General features: G+C 45.9%; 2 protein-coding genes across 4 annotated transcripts in view; both read left to right on the top strand.

The window, feature by feature from the left end:
- The window catches only part of ST8SIA1 (ST8 alpha-N-acetyl-neuraminide alpha-2,8-sialyltransferase 1), a 317,230-nt gene that overhangs the window by 121,767 nt on the left and 176,071 nt on the right, over positions 1 to 19,392 (top strand). The window lies entirely within an intron of this gene.
- The window catches only part of PRR5 (proline rich 5), a 58,136-nt gene continuing 48,563 nt past the window's right edge, over positions 9,820 to 19,392 (top strand). Inside the window, exon 1 of one of the 3 annotated variants that reach the window (XM_054282165.1) lies at positions 9,820 to 9,861. The gene's annotated coding sequence lies outside the window, so the exon portion shown is untranslated. The other 2 variants (XM_054282163.1, XM_054282166.1) reach the window with 2 other exon arrangements.

Raw genomic sequence — 19,392 nt, 5'->3', positions numbered from 1 at the left:
GAACTAAGTGAAAATTCCTTGGTTGAGGCTTTTGCCACTGCTCTTGCTGGAGGACCTGAACACTCAGGTGAAAGGGAAAAACAAAGGGTTAGAAGCAGCCATTTGAACCGGAGATGCCTGGTCCCAGCTAAAGAACAGGAGAGAGCAAGCAAATGAGGCAGGGATGGTTGTGGGGTTTATTGCTTTGTCTGGACCGTGTATTCCTTGGCTAGAGCTGGGAAAAGCAGTACTCTCACAAGGTTCACGTGGCATTTTTGGGTATGTACCTACAAGACTGCACACGTGTGTTTACACCAGTAAAGTCCCAAAAGGTAACAAAGCCAAACATAACAGCTGTGTGTCTGGGGCTGGAGTGTGTTCAGGGCACTGCACAGCTGGACCTGGCAAGTGATGCTAGTGCAGTAGTTCCCTCATTGGTCACCATTTTACTGGTGTCATACCTCAAAAAAAAGGATGTCTTTCGTCCAGCTATGAACTTTTCCAACTTCCAATCAATGCATTTTGTAGAACTGGGGTAATTATCCATTTAGTATCGTGGGGTCTCCTCTGTTGGAGATTGTTAGATCACTGTCAGGTCTGTTCAAGTGCTTGACTTGTGTTTGATGGAATGAGGACAGGCTTTCCAGTCTTGAAGTCACAAATTTCATCCTTATGCCTTATTTTGGCTTCTTTGAAATGTGGTCTTGGGCAGATAAACTGCCGGCTTGTAAATGGGAAAGGGGAAAGTTGAGAGACCATGATCTTTGAGTCTTTTCATTTTTGCTATTGAATTTGTCTTTTCCTGAAGTCTCTGTATTTGGAAAATATCAGGCTTAGACTAGAAATATCCGTGGTTCTTAGGCTTGTTTCATACAGTGCAGGTATGTTTTTCTAAGATTTTTAGAAGTAGGTTTAGGGTAGGTTTGTCCTACCCACTGAGGAGATGACTGGGTCTGTTTAGTGCCTTAAAATTTCCCAGTCCTTCACAATACTTAAGCTGAACAATTTTGGGAAAGTTTAATCAAATTGGCTGCTTTTGGCACGAAAAGTCAGGTTTTTGAGTCATCCCTTCCCCATCAGAAAATGCAGCCTCTGTTAGTTCTGAGCTGCATAGGCAGCATGAGCATTGCTCCAAAGAGGGAAGCAGCTTAGGCTGAATGCTCCCGGAAGCTGCTGTGAATTTTCCTTCCTGGATCAGCTGCATGGAACAGTGCAGTGCTGTGTAAAGATATTCTTAATTCCATGCAGAGTCCCACTGAAGTCAGTAGGTTTGTGTTAACATCAGGCCCACAGCTTTGGCTGTTAAAAACAGCCAATGGATATTCACTAGAGCCTAGGTTGAAACAAGACTAGTATTTTTTATATGTGCACAATAATGCAGCTGGATTTCATTCTTCTGAACTCTTCTACATGTACACATTTCTCTGTCAATATGCACTGCAACAGAAACCCACAGGAGCAACTGCAGAGCATTAAAATATTAGAAATACTGTATTGTCAAACAATACATTTCTATCCAAAGGCTTTACTACATTATGTGGTGTGTATTTAGAAGATGAGGTATTGTGATGTGAGGCCTATCCTGCTTAATTTAAATTGCTGTGAGAAAGAAGAAAAGAACTGAGAATGAAGAATTAAAATTGGCTTTTCTGAAGCTCTTCTGAGCTGGAATGAGTATCAGCAATATGATACCTGAGTAGGGAACTGCCAGGATCTGCCTGGAGTAGAGAAACTTCACAAAAGGTCTCATGAATGTCACAGAAGTTGCATTTACTATTCTGCTATATTGTCATGAGTGTGTCTTAAATGCAAAAATCTTATTTGTTCTCTGCATTTCCTCTGCAGAGTCACTGTGGGGGGAGGAGGATCAAGCATTCATTAAATATTTTGTTCTGTGCTGTCAGTCTGCACCTCCTTCTCTCATGCTCCCTTTAATCTTTCCAAGCAATTTTCTCTCTTCTTGCAGGGGTGACTGAAATGATCCTTTGAAGCAACCGGCTTTGACGTTTGGAAAAAAGAATTAAAAACCAAAAGGATGCTCTAATTAAAGAAAACATCAGTTAAAGCTCAAGAAGAAACCTAAGATTTTGATCAGTTCTTTCATGTGTGCCTGACAACTGCACAGCACTAGCAGAGGCCTCATTAGAGGGTGCTCCCCCAAAATCCAGATGGAGGTGCAGAAACACCGGTGAGTGATATGCAGGACTGCTTTGTGGAGGAAAATTAAATATCTGCTACCCTTCACATAACACAGGTGTGATCTACTGCCCAAGCAGCTCAGGGAAAGAGAACTTTGTTTACAGTGGGGCTATTTAACACTGTGTCAGAAGTGAAAATGGGCTCAAAAGGGCGTGTATGTATGTTCTCCACTGTTGGTTCCACTGGGACTCAGATCCTCTGGCTCCATGTGCTTGCCCAGAGGTGTGCTTGATTGTACCTGTGTGACATAACGAATATATGGCAAGATCAAGAGAAAGGTTTTTCAAGGCATTTTCTGCTTTGTTGAAGTGTTCTGTCCTTCCCCAGTGTTATCCCTGTGGCAGGGGCTAATGCTGATACCCTGATGCTCACAGTATGGCGGGTTGAGGAAGTTAGGAGAGTGCAAACCTCACCTTGTGTCTCCGTGTTTTGTGGCCACCTGCTACAAAATGCTGAATTTGGATGTTGTGAGAGCTGGGTCAGCACTTTTCCATGCAGGATTGCCTCAGCTCATCGTTCCAGCTGTGAGGTCATTGTGGATAAGCAATTTATTTTATGACAAAAGTTAGGCCCATTGTAATGAGATTTTGTGAAGGGTCTCTGCAGGGTTGGGGGGATATCAGAGGCCAGCAGCGCCTCAGCCAGACAGTTCACAGAATCCATAACAGCAGTGAGATAGAGTTAAAAATGAGTGACTGCAGCATGCTCACACGGCCCTTTGGAAAGCAAGTGGAATGATATAAATCACTTGCATCGTTTTACTCGCTTCCTTCTTTTTGCTGAGTGAGGCATAATTTTATGCAGTGAGGTTGTGTGCTGCTGAGGCTTTTTGCCTTGCTTTCTTAATTAATTTAGTGGTTTGGGGAGGAAAAAGCTAGCAAGTCAGGTGGAACTCACAGAAGCCCCTGGTTTCAGCCAATTTTGGGTGTGCCCACTTCCTGGAATGAATTGTCCTCATTCAGATACAGGGTTCTTGCTCTGGGCCTGCAGACAGCTAGCTAACTGCATCTTTACAAGCACAGCCCAAGCCCTCTTGCTGGGAAGCTGCACAAGCACAGGAGGCACTGAGGCAGGAGGTGCCAGCACTTTGGAGCTCCCAGGAGCTCACTGCCTGCATTAACGATGTGCCTGCGCAGGAGAAATGAATGGTGAGAAGCGGCAGCTGGTGGAGCTGGTACTGCAGTGTGAAGGCCTTTCCTGCAAGGCTTTATCCTTCAGTGTCTCCTTTGATCACACGCCATCCCAGGGCACTGGGCAGCTTTTGCCTGGCTGCTGCAGGGGCTCCTCCTCAGCTGCTGCTGAGGCTGCCTGACTGGCACACGGCTGTGACACACAGGGGCTCCACGGGCTGCAGAGGAGCCTCCTCAGTGTGCAGAGACTCCTGCCTGCAGGGGAGCGTTGCTGGGTTCGGGTGTCTTCCTGCTGCTTCAAGGGCACCTTGCAGGAATTGCTCTGCTGGGGCTGAGCAAGAACCTTTTCCCTGGGCAGAAAGATCTTTTTATGGACAATGTTTGGGTTTTTTTTAATGGGGACAACAGACAAGACAATTCCTGACTCCTCTGGTCACCAGACAACACAGTGCTCATGGAAGTGGAACAGCTTCTACCCCCTTTGCACTTATCAAGGTGGTGCCCCAGAGATCTCCACAGTATACCTGAGATGTGGATTCCTGTGTGGCAATTATTTTCTCATGCACAAGTACAGCATAACTTAAAATGTGAAGCACTGAAATTCTGAACTGCCAGCAGAACAAGGAAGAGATTGTTCTTTACTTCTTCACTCATCAGGCTTTTGCTGACAATTATTCTGGCATCCATAGCACATACACACACAATGACTGACCATACGTTTATGGAACCTCCTGAAAAAATGAGGATTGTGCTGGTGTGTGATTCTGCAACCCTATCTGATGATGTGACAGAAAGTAAGATCTAACAGATTAAGTCTAGTTTAGTTTTATAGCACACTCTCAGAAAATTTACTGGCAGCAGATAGGGTGATTCCATTTTAAAGTTGACTCCTTCGATATCTTCCATCAGATCTGAAAAAGAAGTCTGTTCCCAACAGATATTTGGGGCTTCTTGGCTGAAGCATCTTCCCAATCTTTTGACAAATTCAACGTCTCAACACTGTGAATCTAACACCCACCACCCCTAAAATACTGTCAAAGCAGGTGGCTTTCTTTAGAAATGCCCTTTTTCCAAGTTTGGGATGCTGCAAATTCCTCTCCATGCATTAAGTCTAGCTTGTGGGAGGATCTGATGATGTCCTTTCTTTTTCTCTTCATCTGCAGCTTGTGAATTGTTCCTGCCCTGCAGCTTTGCTGGGTGATCCCCTCTGGCCTGCCTGTGGGTATTAACGAGGCTCCAAAAGGAGATTCCTGGTGCTCCTGCTGGTCCTGGAAGCTGCCACAAGCACAGGCTGGAAAGTCAAGCCATGTCCCCAGATCACTGGTGATCAGTGAGTAACAAATACTGTTGCCATCTGCACACTGAGAGTGACAGCTCTGTGTGACAGACAGCGTGTGTTTTGATTGTCCTTGCTTTGTAGGTTATCTCCCTTTGAGAGGAGAGTGGGTGTGTAAAGAGGTCTTTGAAAAAAGCAAGGATGCTCCTTCCCTTAGGGAGCAGTTGAATCTGGCCAAGCGGGAGAGATGTTTGGGTGCTGGGGTAAAGCAGAGGAAGCAGCAGCAAAGCAGCAATTTGCAGCACAGGGGGAAAATTAATGACTGCTGAGCAAAGCTGTGAGCGTCCTCCAAGCTCTGCTTATGTAAGAGAAAATATCTTAGAGAGCTGAGTGTGTGTGTATAGCTGCAACCCACCAAAAACCCCTAAAAGACAGCTTGGGAGCAATGGTCTGCCTCTCTAGGACACAATGAATAGGGAGAGATTTGTTTATAAACCTCTGAAGTCATTCCTCTGCTCAGGTGACTCCTAGACACTTGTCATTGTCTGATCTAAAAAGTCAGCAAGTCAGGTTTGTGGTGTAGGGAAGACTAAATTTGAACACCTTCTAGATTGTCTTTGAGGAGCTGCCTGTGAAAGAAAAGACCAACAGATTTCTATAAAAGCTAGGTCTAGTCTGAAATTCCATCACACAATCTGGTGATTTTCATAAAATGAATTAGCAATCTGACTGGATTGGCAATAATTTTTGGTAGTAAATGACACTTTGTTCTCCTGTTACCAGCATTTTTGGAAAATCATGGTACTGAGTCATGAGCTCACCATAAAGTGCTTTTCCATCCTCTGTGCCTGGTCTCTGCAGATCTGCTCTGAGTGCCTTGATCTTTGCACAGCACTGACATCTCATGATCTCCTCCATCATGTATTGAACACCTCAAACACCGAGAACCTGCCTCCCCAAAATGTTTCTTCTCATTTTGCAATATTTTGGGATGGGGTATGCTTTCCTCTGTCCTGAGGGGTAGAGGGCACCAGAGAAGTGGTCACATGAAGTGTGTGAACCTTTCCTTGCATGATTTTTCTTCTCTCCATCTCTGTTCCACTGGCATCTCTTGGGGCACAAACTGTCTTGAACTGGGAGAACGAAGCACAGTAAAGAGAAAACAGGTACTTCCCACAGGAAAAAAAAAAAAAGGCACATTAATTGTACACAGCTGAACTTGAAAAATGTTATACAAATCACTTTGAAACACTTCAGTGGATTTGTAGCTGTTCTGACCAGTCTTCTCCATCACAGAATCTTCCCCTACACATTGTTCATTAAACAAAGGTATTAATTAGAGCAGCACGTGGCATAGACAACATCTCTGGTGCAGAGGAAAGAAGCCCTAAGGAGCCTTTAGAACGCACCTTGCTTTTGTGTGAACAGCAGGTACAACACACGCCTGAGGCCTGGGTGCAGGATTCCCCTCATGGAGCAGGCAGGAGGCAGCCAGTGCCCTGCAGCGCTCCCACCCACCTCATTCATCGCTGGCTGCTGCTCCTGGGATGATTTCCCTCTCATTTACCTGGAATGCTCCTCCAGGGTGGCTTTTGAAACCACTACCTTTCACTGCTTTCCTTGGGCACTCCCGAGTGTCTCTGACTTTGAGGGGTCCACCCAAAGGTACAAACACAAAAGCCATCCTCCTGGCAGGCGGGTTTGCATTCAGCATGTAGGAGGCTGCAGAGTCAGTCATGTGGAAGATGTCTCAGTTACAAAGCTAAAAGGAGGTTGAAAAACCAAGATTAGATAAGAGCAGGAAGGTTATACATGTAATTGTGTATGTTTTGGCTGCTGGAATGGTCATAATATGGAGCCAAGGCCTTCTCCAAAGAAATCAAATTACGCAGGCAGCATTTCTGATGACACACAGGCTTTTCCTTCCGTTATTTGGATAGGTTGTTCATTTTTTGTACTGATAAGCATTTTTGTCTTTTAAATTTCTGTGAACTTCTCAGGGTATCAGCACAAAAAAGCCACCTTATTAACAAGGATGTTTCTCTCACCCAGAGCTGTTCTTTGCAAATGTCCTGATATTTTGACCAGAAGCTGAGCTGTTCATGACAGCAGAGTTGTCCTTTAGGCAGGAATGCCACGTACTATCTGTGTATGGCCTTATCTGCATGGATATGACTTGGCTTCTGAAAATATGAAACCTACAAGCTTTGGATCTTGATGGAGTATTGAGCTACCTACTGGCATTCTGGTTTTTACATCATCCCAGGTCTTCAGCTCCTTCCTGAAGGCAGTAATGTTCATGAGCAGCTGGAATTTTCCCAGTCTTCCATTATTTCTCCTCTCCCTCACAGTGAGTTGTTCCAAGGTGTCTGTGTTGATGCCTCACTGCTTTATGGAGCCAGCAGATGCCAGCAGCTTAAGCTCAAAAAACTTGTAACCTTCAAATATATAAGGTTTGTATTTGCTGTTGGAGAAAGGTCAGCTACAGGTGCTACTGCAAACAAGTGTTAGCCAAAGGATAAATGAGGCAAAACAGCTCGGAACAGTTCTGGGCAGCCAGTTATTATGGGAGCAATATATCAGGATACATTCAGAGTAACAAAACCACTGTTTTTTTAATTTGGAAAAAGTAGTGTCTGTTCAAAGACAAACAGGATATGCTGTTGAAGACTTGCAGAAATTTCAGATCTTTTATGATAATTTTTTGAAAGAATTGTTTCAACAAACAGCAAATATGTAAGGATTTATGATTTCATTGCTTTTAGTCTAGTATCAGAGTAATAATGTTATTTATTGAGGTAATTTTGGTGAATGGACTTTAAAGAAGATATTATCATTCCCTATGCCATTACTAGTACACTGCTATTAACATTTAAAATCTATTTTATAGGGCTACTGTAAGTTTGTTCTTCAGGGTACTAAAAACAGTAGTTAAAAAAGAAAACAGACTCCCTTAAGGAAGAGCCTTAGCAGCAATAAACAAATTGATCAAAAAACAAATCAAAAATAGAAAACGAAAAATATTAAAATTAAAGTATTTTTGTAGAAAGTTGAAATCCCTGCAGATGATGCATGTGGACTCTTTAGGCGAAGAGACCACTAGCACTTAAACTTTTAATGGTATGAGATGTAGGAATCCCTTTTTGTAATCAGGGAAATGCAGCCAACACTGTCATGGAAAGCAGCAACCCCTTAGCAGCAAGGTCAACAGCAGTCCAAATGTATTAATCACCCAAAATCTTAGATGCCCAGAGAAATCCTATAAGCAATTCCCTGGACCTGCGTAAGTGACAGATTTGGAAGGGCTAGAGCATGACAGCGAAAAACTACCTGCGTCAGTATGTGCAGCAGAGCACTGCAGAAACAGCTTTCACCTCCTGCAACACTTCAAAATTCAAATTATTCTCTTTTGTTTGTTTTGATTTGTTTCCTTTTGTGGTTGGTTGGTTTTGGTTTTGGTTTGTTAGTTTGTTTTTATCAGAGGAGGTGATGAGACAGGGTCCTGGCGGGCAGAGTCCCAATGCCTGCTGCAGGGAGAGGCAGGGACAGTGTGGAACACGAGGGGCTTTGGGAAATGCAAGGACAAGGGGCAGTGGTGTGTGCAGCTCTTGTGCAGCGTGAGGAACAGGGACCCTCTCTGCAGAGGCCCTGCACGATGGGGGCAGTGCGGTGAGAGGGCAGCAATCTTGGGTAGATTCCTGGGATTCACGCTGCCACCGTGCAGTGTTCTCATGTCCAACAGGAAGGTCACGGGGCAAGAGCCTGTTCCTTTGCCCAGTTCATAGTGAACCATTTACACCAAAATTCATAGTTGCAAAGGAAAGACAGAGATGGATCCTCCTTCAAGCAGCCAATCACTGTTGTAGTTTTGTTCCTACAGATGCTGTGTGGGACCTGCCTGCAAATTCGGCAACTGAATCAAAGCAGGACGGTGGGTCCCTGGCATTCTGGACAAACATCCTCAGCCCTCAGGTGCACTGTGTATTCTCAAGGTAAACTCACTGACTGGGATGAAAAACTTCAGATCTTCCTAAAGAATGCTTCACTCAAAAATTACCCAATGGTAAGTAACCTTATGTTCATTTTGATGTTTTAGCTATTGCAGCTATTTTGCAAAATATTTATCAGCTAGATGCTATGGCATCTAGTGAAAACTAAATATTTGGTGAAAACTAAATATTTCTCACACCAAGACACCATATTGGGATGGTATTTCACCTACCTAGCATAATCACAAATTAATCCAGCAAAGTGAGGCTCTGAGGCCGTAAGAGGTTCCTAACAGAAGTTTAGTTCCTCGATATACCATCACCATTTAAAGTCCTCCTAGCTGGAATGCAAACTGGATCAAATAGTTCCAGTAAATGGTGATGACCAGCTGGCACTGGAAGACTATGAAGCATGAGCAGTCCCTGAGACTGTGTAGGTTGAAACCCATGGTACTGTGACAGATATAGTGGCAGTAACACGCAAACACAGCTGGCATTTGAACTCGCTTGTTGGCACTGTCATTCCCTCAAGCAGGACAGCTGAAGCAGGGATGAGAGCAGTGCCTGCCAGATAGCCCAACCAAGCTACGATTCGATGTGGCTGAAAGTCAAGGTGGAATTGATTTTGTAAAACTGCCTTTGGTTTAAACCCTTGCAAGGTGTACCTAAAATCGCATAGCTCAGATCCAAGCTGCCCCTCCCAGCCGAGGCCAGAGCAGCAGTTTGGGATGATCCAGGGGAACTGGAGCACGCTCCGGCCAGCCCCAGCACAGCCCTCGCCGGGACCGCTGCATGCCGGCTCTGCGTGCCCATGGAGAAGGGTGTGATGCTTCCTAGTGGCCTCCCAGCTCCTCCAGCACCGGAGCACCTGGAGCAGCATCATTTTTCCTTGGCACGCGTGAATGCGCTGCTGCCTACACCTGCCCCTTTCTTGTGTCCGTGTGTCTGCCCGGTCGCTATCCCTTGTTCCGCTGTGGCTGGGGCCGGGCTGGGGCCGCACGGCAAGGGCAGCGGTGCCGGGCCGGCCTGAGGCCGCGCCCCGGGGTGCCCCCGGCGGCCCGGCTGGGCTGGGCTCGGGCGGCTCCAGCGGTTCTGGGCGCTGGTTCGCAGCCGGGTTCCGCCCCCGGCCCGCCCGTGCCCGCCCCGCCGGCGTGGCTCCGCGGCCGCGCATTGTGCGCCGTGCGCTGCCCGGGCGGAGCTCCGTGAGGGGTCGCGGCCGCTCAGCGCCCCCGACCCGCCGGGCCGGGCCGGGCCGGGCCTCGCCGCCTGCTCTGCCCTCGGGGGCGCGGTGAGTGCGGGCCGGGCGCTGCGGGGGAAGCGGGTGGTGCGGGTCCGTCCGGCCGGGGCTCGCCCCGCAGAGCTGCGCGGAAGGGCCGCGGGTCTGTGCCCGGCCCCCGCCCGGCGGACACGGGCTGCGCTGCCGGGGGCTGCGGCTCCGAGCAGCCCCGGGCCGGGCGGCGGCCGAGGCTCGGGGCTCTCGGTGGCAGCCGCGGGCGCGGGGGCTCCCGGCTTTGTTCGTGGCTCTGAGCTGCGCTGGGTGAGACGCAGCCCTGGCAGCCTTTGGGAAGCTGCCTGGGAATGCTGGACGGAGCTCGGGCTCGCGGGTTTTACTGCCTTCAGCGTTTGTGCCGACACTGCTCTCCTTCTCTTCCAGTCTGTAATGGCCATCTCAGGTAACTGGACTTGGCTGTAAATGTGATTCCTGTGCTCTGACTACTGTAAGCCTTACTTACGCGAGTAAGACCTGAATGCATGAGTAAAATGTTCTTGCAGAATGATCTTGCATGTTTCCACCCTGAAATGCACGGTCTGCGATGGCTCATGCAGGAGATGGGCTTGTCCCTTTCAGTCTCTGTGTGTGTGTGCGGTCGTTGTTAGTTTTGGCAGCTCGTAAGGGATCGTTGGTAAAGGTCCGGTGTCTTCGTGTTCTTCAGGAATGCATTAAGCTGTATGTATGCCTGTGCTTTGATATTGCAGAAGCAACAAGAGAGAACAGCCTTTAAAAAAGGTTAAAGGAAATTGTTTAGCTTTCCTAACGCTCATAGTTTCCAGCTGGCATACTTGTAAGCAAGTCACGGTAAATTGCAGGAAACAATTAGGTTTTGTGTTTACTAGCATGTTGATGAATAATAGAAGATAGGTCTAAAGCTAAATTTTGATGCTTCATTTAAAATAAATTCTTGTCATTTCTTCTCTGTTGCACCTGTTAGCTCTTAGGAAAAGACAATTATTAGGTGATGATTAGGCAGCTTTCTTATAACTTTAATTAAAGGAATACTTCAGTATAGGCCAGCTATAGAATAATGGACCCACTTGTCATCCCGTAGGTAATTGAGTGTAGAGCTGTGGCACTGCCTGGCAAAACTGTTCTTTGTCTGAAACTTGCCTCGTAGCCCAAGCAGAGCTAAAACTTCATTGTGGGAGTCAGGTGAATGCAGTGGATAAATGTAGTTCCTCTGTGGTAGACTAGCGATAAGTGACTTGTTATGAAACACGTATTGACAGGGATTTCATGTCTGTAATATACATCGTTGATTGACTTCATGCTTCATCTCATTGTTACTTATTAATAATCTAATTAGGGGAAAACTCTAGAAGGAATATGGAGCTAAGACACAGTCCCAGTGGAACTCTGTAAAAAAGACATTGCAGAGCAGACAGAGTATAAGAAAAATTTCCAGAGGTACTTACTCATCACCCAAGACATAGCCATATTTTGAATACTTCTAGCTTGTACTTTGGGTCCAGAGTTAATTGCTAGATTTTCAGGTTTTGCTTTTCAATATTCAGACTTTTATATCCAGAGTGCTTTGGGAGACAGTGAGGGAAATGTGTCTGTTGTAAGCCAAATTCTCTACCTTCAGTGCATAAGAAAATCACACCCTGAGCGCTTTAAAAAATCTGATCCTTGGGTTGCGGTCATAAGTCCTAACACTTCCATTCTGGAGGCACTTTCATTTAATTTGTGTAGATAGAATTATGGTTGTAAAATCTGGCCACAATAAAGCATGCCAGTGAAATTACTTTAATTAATTTTTTTTGTAGTGTAGAAGCTGTCAGGATTGATGAACAGCTCTGTAAATACTGTAATAGTATGTGGCACTTAATCTCTGAACAAAAGTAATAGGTAATGGCTAAAAATAGTATTTCCTCTTTCAACTGTAGAGTTAAATATGGATATTAACTGCAGCAAGATAGATTGGTCCAGAGCTGGAGGCTCAGATCATTCATGCTTGCTGACGTGGCCTACTTCTTCATTTTCCTTTAAAGTATCACTTTTGTGAGTGTGTTTGAAAATAAATCACAAATGCAAATCACAAAGCTGTTCTTTACAGTGCAAACTGGAGCATGTCTTGCTGCAGCATGAAGGCACTGGAATTTCTAGAATGTGTTCTGATCCCATGTGGCTCAGCACAAGCTGCTGAGCGGCACTGAGGCTGTGCCTCCATTTACATGAGTGGCTGGTCTCACATGTGGGGAACAAAATCTTTGTGCCAGGGAGAGCTGCTAGGATGGTTCTGATCATTTCAGCAATGTCTTTGTGCCAGGGAGAGCTGCTAGGATGGTTCTGATCATTTCAGCACCATCCTTGTGCCAGAGAGAACTGCTAGGGATGGTTCTGCTCATTTCATTAATGTCTTAGTGCCAGGGAGAGCTGTTACTCTGGTTCTGATCATTTCAGCACCATCCTCATGCCAGGGAGAACTGTTGGTCTGGTTCTGGTCATTTCAGCACCATCCTCGTGCCAGGGAGAACTGTTGGTCTGGTTCTGGTCATTTAACACTGTTGGAAGTGGTGCAATGTCACTGCTCAATAAATGCCTTCATAAAAAGGTCAGTGAAAATTTGCCTCTCCAATATCCCTGTCACAGCCTCTCAAGAAACTGTTGAATTATGAGAGCTGGTGATTATCTGCCTCCATCTGTGGCCCGGGACTCGCTGGCACTGAGCACAAAGAAGAGACAAAATCCCAGTGCTTGTCCTGCAGCACATCCTCTCGGAGGTGTTGGCTTTCCCTCAGTTTCACAGGATAACACTGCTGAGTTTGAGGTGTCTCTAAAAGAGTGATTAATTAGCCAGCGCATATTTAGCCCTTGGAAGATGGAAAATAATGCATGGGGATGATTTAAATTAAGTGCTTTTATTCGCTACTGTTAAAGAAATTCCTTGCCTGCTCTGTGTCTCAAGTTGGAGCTCTAGGCAATTTTAAAGCATTACTTAAGCTGTGGTTTAGGTTTCTTTAAACAGAAGAGTGAGGGAAAGTCTTTCAACAGCAAAAAATAGTAGATAAAGATTTTCTTGTTTAAGCCTTTTGTTTTTAGCAGCAGCAAATCTGTGTATATGGGAATGAGGAAAAGGGAGTTGAATGGAACTGAGCGAGGAGCTGTCGTGTGAGGTAAAATTCTGATATTGTTCTCTCAAGTCATCTTGGAAATGCATTTGCATTTAAAATTTCCAGGCGAACCAAGCCACAGGAGCAGTGCAGAATGCTAAATGGAACCTGACAGCTAACTGAAAATGCCACTCAGTGGTGCTGGGCATTCCTCTGCTCACACAATTGAGTTGAAGATTGTTTCTTTTAATGACTAGGGATCTGAAACGAAGACCGGTCCTGAAAACAAATGGGATGTCAATTTTATTCTGAGATATTTTTACTTGAAAGATCTTTACTCTCTGTCACATTACCCTGCAACAGCTTGAAAACTCCCAGAAGCTGTAAAGTGCAACTCCCTTTGTGCCCATCAGATAGCCACAATATCCTCCTTTGTGCTGCTCAGGCTGAAATTCAATCTGCCTGGGAGGCTGCTGAGTGGCTTGGGGCACAGTTGTGATCCCAGAGATGCTGGTACCCCCACAGAGGTGCCTCCATGTGCTCTGTGAGCAGACAGAGCAGCAGCTCTGTCAGGAGATGTGGTGGTGCGTTTCCTCAGCAAGGGTAAAGCCTGTTTCTGCTCGGGAGGGGTGAGGTGCAGAGCCAGGATGATGGCAGCTGGGGAGGGAGCATGCCAGGGACCATGAACGGCATCAGAGGGATGGGTGAGTTTTGCCTTTCTGCATGTCGAACTCGTGTGCCTGCAGTTACTGCAATACACTGGCTGTGCAGGCACAGCAGCGATGCAGAGCAATCCAAGGAGACTGAGGGCTGGGAAGAGGAGAGAATGATGGGTGGGTTAATGTGTGCACGGGGTGTGCGAGGGCACCTGCAGTCACAGGGCTGGAGCACATCAGGGGCCTGTGCCTGGCTGTGGCTGCTCAGTGCAGCACTGTACAGACAGCACGGGGTCCAGGATATCCCACTTATGGACAGAGAATAACAGCTCTTCGTTTGCACTCTGGATAAAGCACATTGAGCTCCCTGCCATAACTGTAAGCTACTTGCCCTTGGAAAGTTTCTGCAGGAACAGAAAGAGCTGATGAGGAGAGCAAAGGGACTGATTTCTGAGGAATTATTAAAAATACTTAATATAGATAATCTGAGAAGCAAAGACTCCATTGATTTCAGGTGTGATTACTCAAGGAACATAATCTCTTAGCCTTTGCACGGGGGTGTGATTAGACATAATGGGCTGCAAAAGAGAAGGTACCTTGAACATCAGGAAAAGCTGCCTGCAATGAAGCTAAGTAATCTTCCATGGAAAATGGTGGTAACATTGTTTGGTGTGGCACAAAGAGCTGGGGAAATGTTCTGCAGGGCTGATCATTTGGAGTCCCATCTTCCCTGGCTGGGCTGTGCCTGGGGACTGGAGTGCAGGATTGGAAACAAAGCTCCTCAGTCTGCCAGGCCAGCTCCTCTGTTGGAGCTGGCTGCTGAGCCCCCTCTGTGGTCTGCTGCAAGGGCAGTCGTGCCCTGGTACCTTGGGTTTGTATGGATGAGTTAATGGGTCTCGTTCCACCTTCAGCTTCTGATGCAGGAAATACATGAGCATCACCTGGCTGCTGTTATTCCGTGAAATAACAAATGCTGGAGCATCTTGAATTCTGTTCTGATCATGTGGTGAGGGAAAATAGGGGAGGCAAGTGATGGAAGGTGCTCCAGTGGTGAGCACAGCAGGCTGGGCTAGAAATACTACTGGGTTTGCATTGACTTTGTTAATTTGTGTTCCTGGACCCATGATGAATTCTCCTCTTAAAGAAAAGGTGGAAAGAAACAGGCCTGGGGTTTTCCTGTTTCAAGTTTCAGCCATAACTGGCAAAGAAAACCTAATGGACAGTCTGGGACAGTAATGGATAACCTAATGATAGTCTGGGGCAGTAATGGATAAACCTAATGGACAGTCTGGGACAGTAATGGATAACCCAGTGGATAGTCTGGGGCAGCAGCTGCCTCTTCCCCTGCTGAGCCCAGTAACAGGCACAGCTTGTTGGTGAAATGTGGAGAGCCATCTCAGAGGGTTGTGCAGCTGTGGGTTCTGCTGTGTCACTGCTCTGTTCCATTTCTCTCCTCAGATCCGAGCTGGGTGGGTCCATGCAAAGTCTGGTCAGACCCCTGAGAAGTACAGTGTGTGATAACCTGTGTCTCCTTGTTGGAACAGGCAGTCTCTCCTGCACTAGATTTCTGCTATCCCACAATAAACTAAGAGGTTTTATAAATGAGACGTGCTCTTCCTGCAGAACTGGTGCAGTTACCGGGGCTCCAAGATGGCATTGTTGCAAGATAGGGAGGAGTATATTTATTCTGATTCATAGTGGCTACTTTAAAAATTGGAGACAGTTTGTCTGTCTTGAGCACAAATGGTTTATTGAAGGGCAGGCAGGTAATACGTGGACAAGCATTTACAATGCTGGTTTAAGGATGAACCTCTTTTAATGAAGTGTAACTTGGGTCACAAAAGTTCCTCATCTGGTGATCTGGGGGAAGGGGGTCACATTTACCATTCCAAGGTAGGCTCCCACCTTCCTTGGCAGATACCTGGCCTTCAGACCAGAACACTTAGCAGTGAAGTCTGGATCAATCCAATTCCCAGTACCTGCAAAAATACCTACCTGGGGTAATTCTGGCATCCCTGATGACAGAAAGTATTGGAAAATTTGAGAAAGACTTGGTTCTTATAAAATATCCCAGCCAGTTTTGGGAAATCAGGAAGCAGCTTGCAGAGTTCAGATAAGAAGCCAGATGTTGGCCCAAATTAGTGAGATTTACTTGCATGAATCAAATTTGGCATTGCAGCATGCTTCCCAAATTAATTCTGTCATGTATAATTCCAGTGTGAGTTGATTTTCTGTTGTATTCTCCATGACTTCTGTTCATTTATTGTTATTAAGCTATTTCCTGGAGATACTCAGGCATAAGTGTGTGCTTATGTGACTACCAGAATTGTCTGCAGTTACACAGACAGAAAATATTAATCCAGGGTAAAAGGTAGATTTTTCCTGTGTATACTATGTTTCAGTCACCATTTCTCAGTTTACCTGAACATTTGGTTTGAAGAATTATCCCAGCCCCGAATAAGATACAAGGTTTACACTTGGAATTTACTGTATGTGAGTATAATAAGCTTTCTTTTGCTGGTTTTAACATTGGTAATACACTTCTGGTATCATCTCTTTTAATTTTTTTTGCTGGGAAAAGACTATGCAAAAGAATATTTATTAGCTGATTTAAATTCAATTAACTTCATTTCCCTTTCATGGAGTTTTTAACAATGCCTAATGAGAGATGTAACTGTATTGCAGAGCTATTACTTCTGAATACACTGAGATCTTTACTGAATTCTCATGGAGGTTTCTTGATCATTCACACTTTAATCCTGGCCTTTGTAATTATTTTGTAGCATAAGGAAAGTCCCATAGATGCTAATTCTATTAGCCTTTGTCATGCCTATTTAACAAATAGCTTCAGTTCCTCGTTTATCTGCCTTAGTATCTATTGTTTATTGGTGAATATTTTCTGCCTTTAAAGCCCTGGGCTGAGGCACTGAGACCACCCTGTGGTAGGCAGAGTGTAAACACAAAGCAAAGTGCATTCCCTGCCTTGCACATTCACACTTGGATTTTATGGCTGTGTGAGGGAGATTGCTCACTGCCTTGTGCTCAGACCTCTACAGACACTCAGTTGCCACTTGAGCCACATTCAGAGAATAAATCTCCAGCTTAGGGGAAAAAATAATTAAAATGGAGCACCATTGTTGTTGAAAAAAATTCTTGTGCTTGCTGGAAGATGCAACAATTTAAGTTTATGAAGATACCATCTGCATGCATAGGCAGAAATGTGATGCTCCTTCCTCTCTGCCTTGCCTTTGCTCTCACTCAGGCCAATCGGCTGATAAATCTTGGAAGTTGTGTATCCCCATCAGCTCCTGGCTTGCTTGCCTTCCTTCAACAGCTTCTCCATCCACAGTGTTAACAGCAGGAGAAGAAAAACACTTAGAAAATGAAAATAATATCGAGTAATCCTGTGAAGAAGGGTGTCCTGCTGCCCCCACGGGTGGTCAAACTAGAGGTCATTTCTTGTCCCCAAGTCTGTTATGGCAAGAAGGATGATAAAAGCACCCTGAAATTGCAGATCGTTGCGTTGCTGAGCACAGACTCCTGGGTGTGGGGTGCTCTGAACTCTGCCAAGGCTGGCGCCTGGGTTTTGTGGGTAGCAGGGGGTCAGAGGCAGAGCTGGTGGGTGGTGGGGCAGGTAACTGAGCCAGGCTCCTTCCTAAGGATTTCTTAAGCATTCCTTGTTTTTCCTTTGGCTTTCCATGCAGGGACACAGATGTACATGGGTAAACATGCGGACACAAAGTGTTAATAGACTGAGCGTGACAGCTGAGCCTTAAACCAACACCTTGCTCTGCTGGGTGCGTAGTGGATGTAGATGGATCTAGATGGAAGTATTTCTTTATGGATCCAGATGATGCATTTCTTTATGGATCTAGATGATGCATTTCTTTATGGATCTGGATGATGCATTTCTTTATGGATCTGGATGATGCATTTCTTTATGGATCTAGATGATGCATTTCTTTATGGATCTGGATGATGCATTTCTTTATGGATCTAGATGATGCATTTCTTTATGGATCTGGATGATGCATTTCTTCTGCGGACACAGCTGCTGGAAAATGCAGGTGAGGTTTGCTGTTGTTTTCAGCCAGGAGATGGCATGTCTGGGCAGAGCCTGGCTGGCCTCTCTGAGGGGATCCCCTCAGCTGCTGGGAAGCTTGGATGGCTGGATGCAGCTCTAAACCCTGGGACATGCCCTTGGATGCTCCTTGCTGTTATGGGGAATGCGGAGAACGTTGCACGGCTGCTGGGATTCCTGCTCAGTCCATCTGAGCTTTGCAAAGCCTGGTGGAGCCTTGAGGAGCTCAGAATGGCTTTCTGTGTCTGCCAAACAATGTCCACATAACCTGGGGCAGTGGACCTCCTTATGGGATACAGTCTGGGGGCGGGATGTGGTTTGGGATGGCCCCCGGGGATCAGAGACCTCCTGGAGGGACATGGTGCAGCTTAGGCAGTCATTGCTGCTGCCTGAGCTGGCTGTACAGCTCTGTGCATGCATTCAAAATCCCAGATGGAAGCAAGGAAAAGCTTTTGCTTTGGCTCCCCCTTATTGGTGGGGTTTTTTACCTCCTGCATCCACTGAGATGCACATTCTCCCACCTGCCTGTATGATATTCAGCTGATAAAGAACAGGAAAAATCAGTGGACTCAGTGGAATTTAAGGACAGTTCATGCCACTGAGCAGCACAGAATGCTGTGCTGGAATGAAGTGCTGCAAGATGGTGCCCTTGGTCAGGATTTGCAAAGTCATAGGGAATATTTGAAGCTGTTTAAGAGAGACTGGCTTTGATTATGCTTTAAAATCACTTTCTTTTGCTGACTACAGCAAAGCCCTTATCTTCCTACTGTGGGAACAGAAATCTCTAGGATGTGAGGGCCGCAGATCCTGCTCAGACCAATATTCAGTTTTGTTGTTAATTTATGATGGTTTTGGCTTACTGTGAGGAAGTGAAATGGATTGTGACGTTTTGGGAAGTGGCAGGAGATGTCTGGGAGTGGTGCCTCCAGCCCTGACGCAAACAGATCTTAGTGTTCATGCATTGACCCTGTGTGGAGAGCACAGCACCAAGGATCTGACGCATCTTCCTTGGGAGCTGCTGCCTGATCTTCATCTCAGCGGCGCCTTGGGAATCAGTGAGATGCTGACTCTGCATGGCGTACATGGAGTCCGCCAGCCTTTTGTGACATCTTGGCTTTTTCTCCCTCATTGCTTGAAAATGAAAGGATATAGGAGTTTCCAGGTCTGCTTTTGAGTCATCTGGCTTCCTGGTGGGAGATTTTGTGGAAACGCTGTCACTGTTCTGTAGTTACCCACAAATGATTGTGCCTAGAGTGTATCCTGGGAGAACACATGCTTCTATTTTTGCTTAATGCTTAATTATCTTTTGTTGTGCTGCATTCCCAGCAGCTCCCTCTGTCGAGTTGTGGTCTGTGAGTCTGTGGCTGAGGCTCCACAGTTTGAGAATAATGAAAAAATAACCGCAACAAATAAGAATTCTAGACCTTTCAATACAACTGCTGTTATGCTATTTGGAAAATGCTTAGGAGCCTGCTCAATAAGGCCTGGGGGAAGAAATTGCCTGACTTACAGTTAACTTTTACTGAGTGTAATCACACCTTCAAGGTGGGATTGCCCTTGACAGTCAGAGAAAGTTTTTCCTGAATAAAACATCTAAGAAATGGTGCTTAGGTTTGTTCAGGCTTTTGAACATCTTTCAGGTTTGGGGTTAGTTTTTGGGGAGTTTCCCCTCCTTGCTGGCTTTGCCTGGATGTGTGGCAGGTTCCCAGCACTGACCTGCTGGGAAGGAGTGGAAAAACAGTTCTCTGTA

Source organism: Melozone crissalis, unplaced genomic scaffold, assembly GCF_028551555.1.
Source record: "Melozone crissalis strain CALT ecotype California unplaced genomic scaffold, PUWL_Pcris_2 ptg000033l_1, whole genome shotgun sequence".
NCBI lineage: Eukaryota > Metazoa > Chordata > Aves > Passeriformes > Passerellidae > Melozone > Melozone crissalis.
The sequence above is the reverse complement of the archived record's forward strand: the minus strand, read 5'-3'. Positions and strand labels throughout refer to the sequence as shown.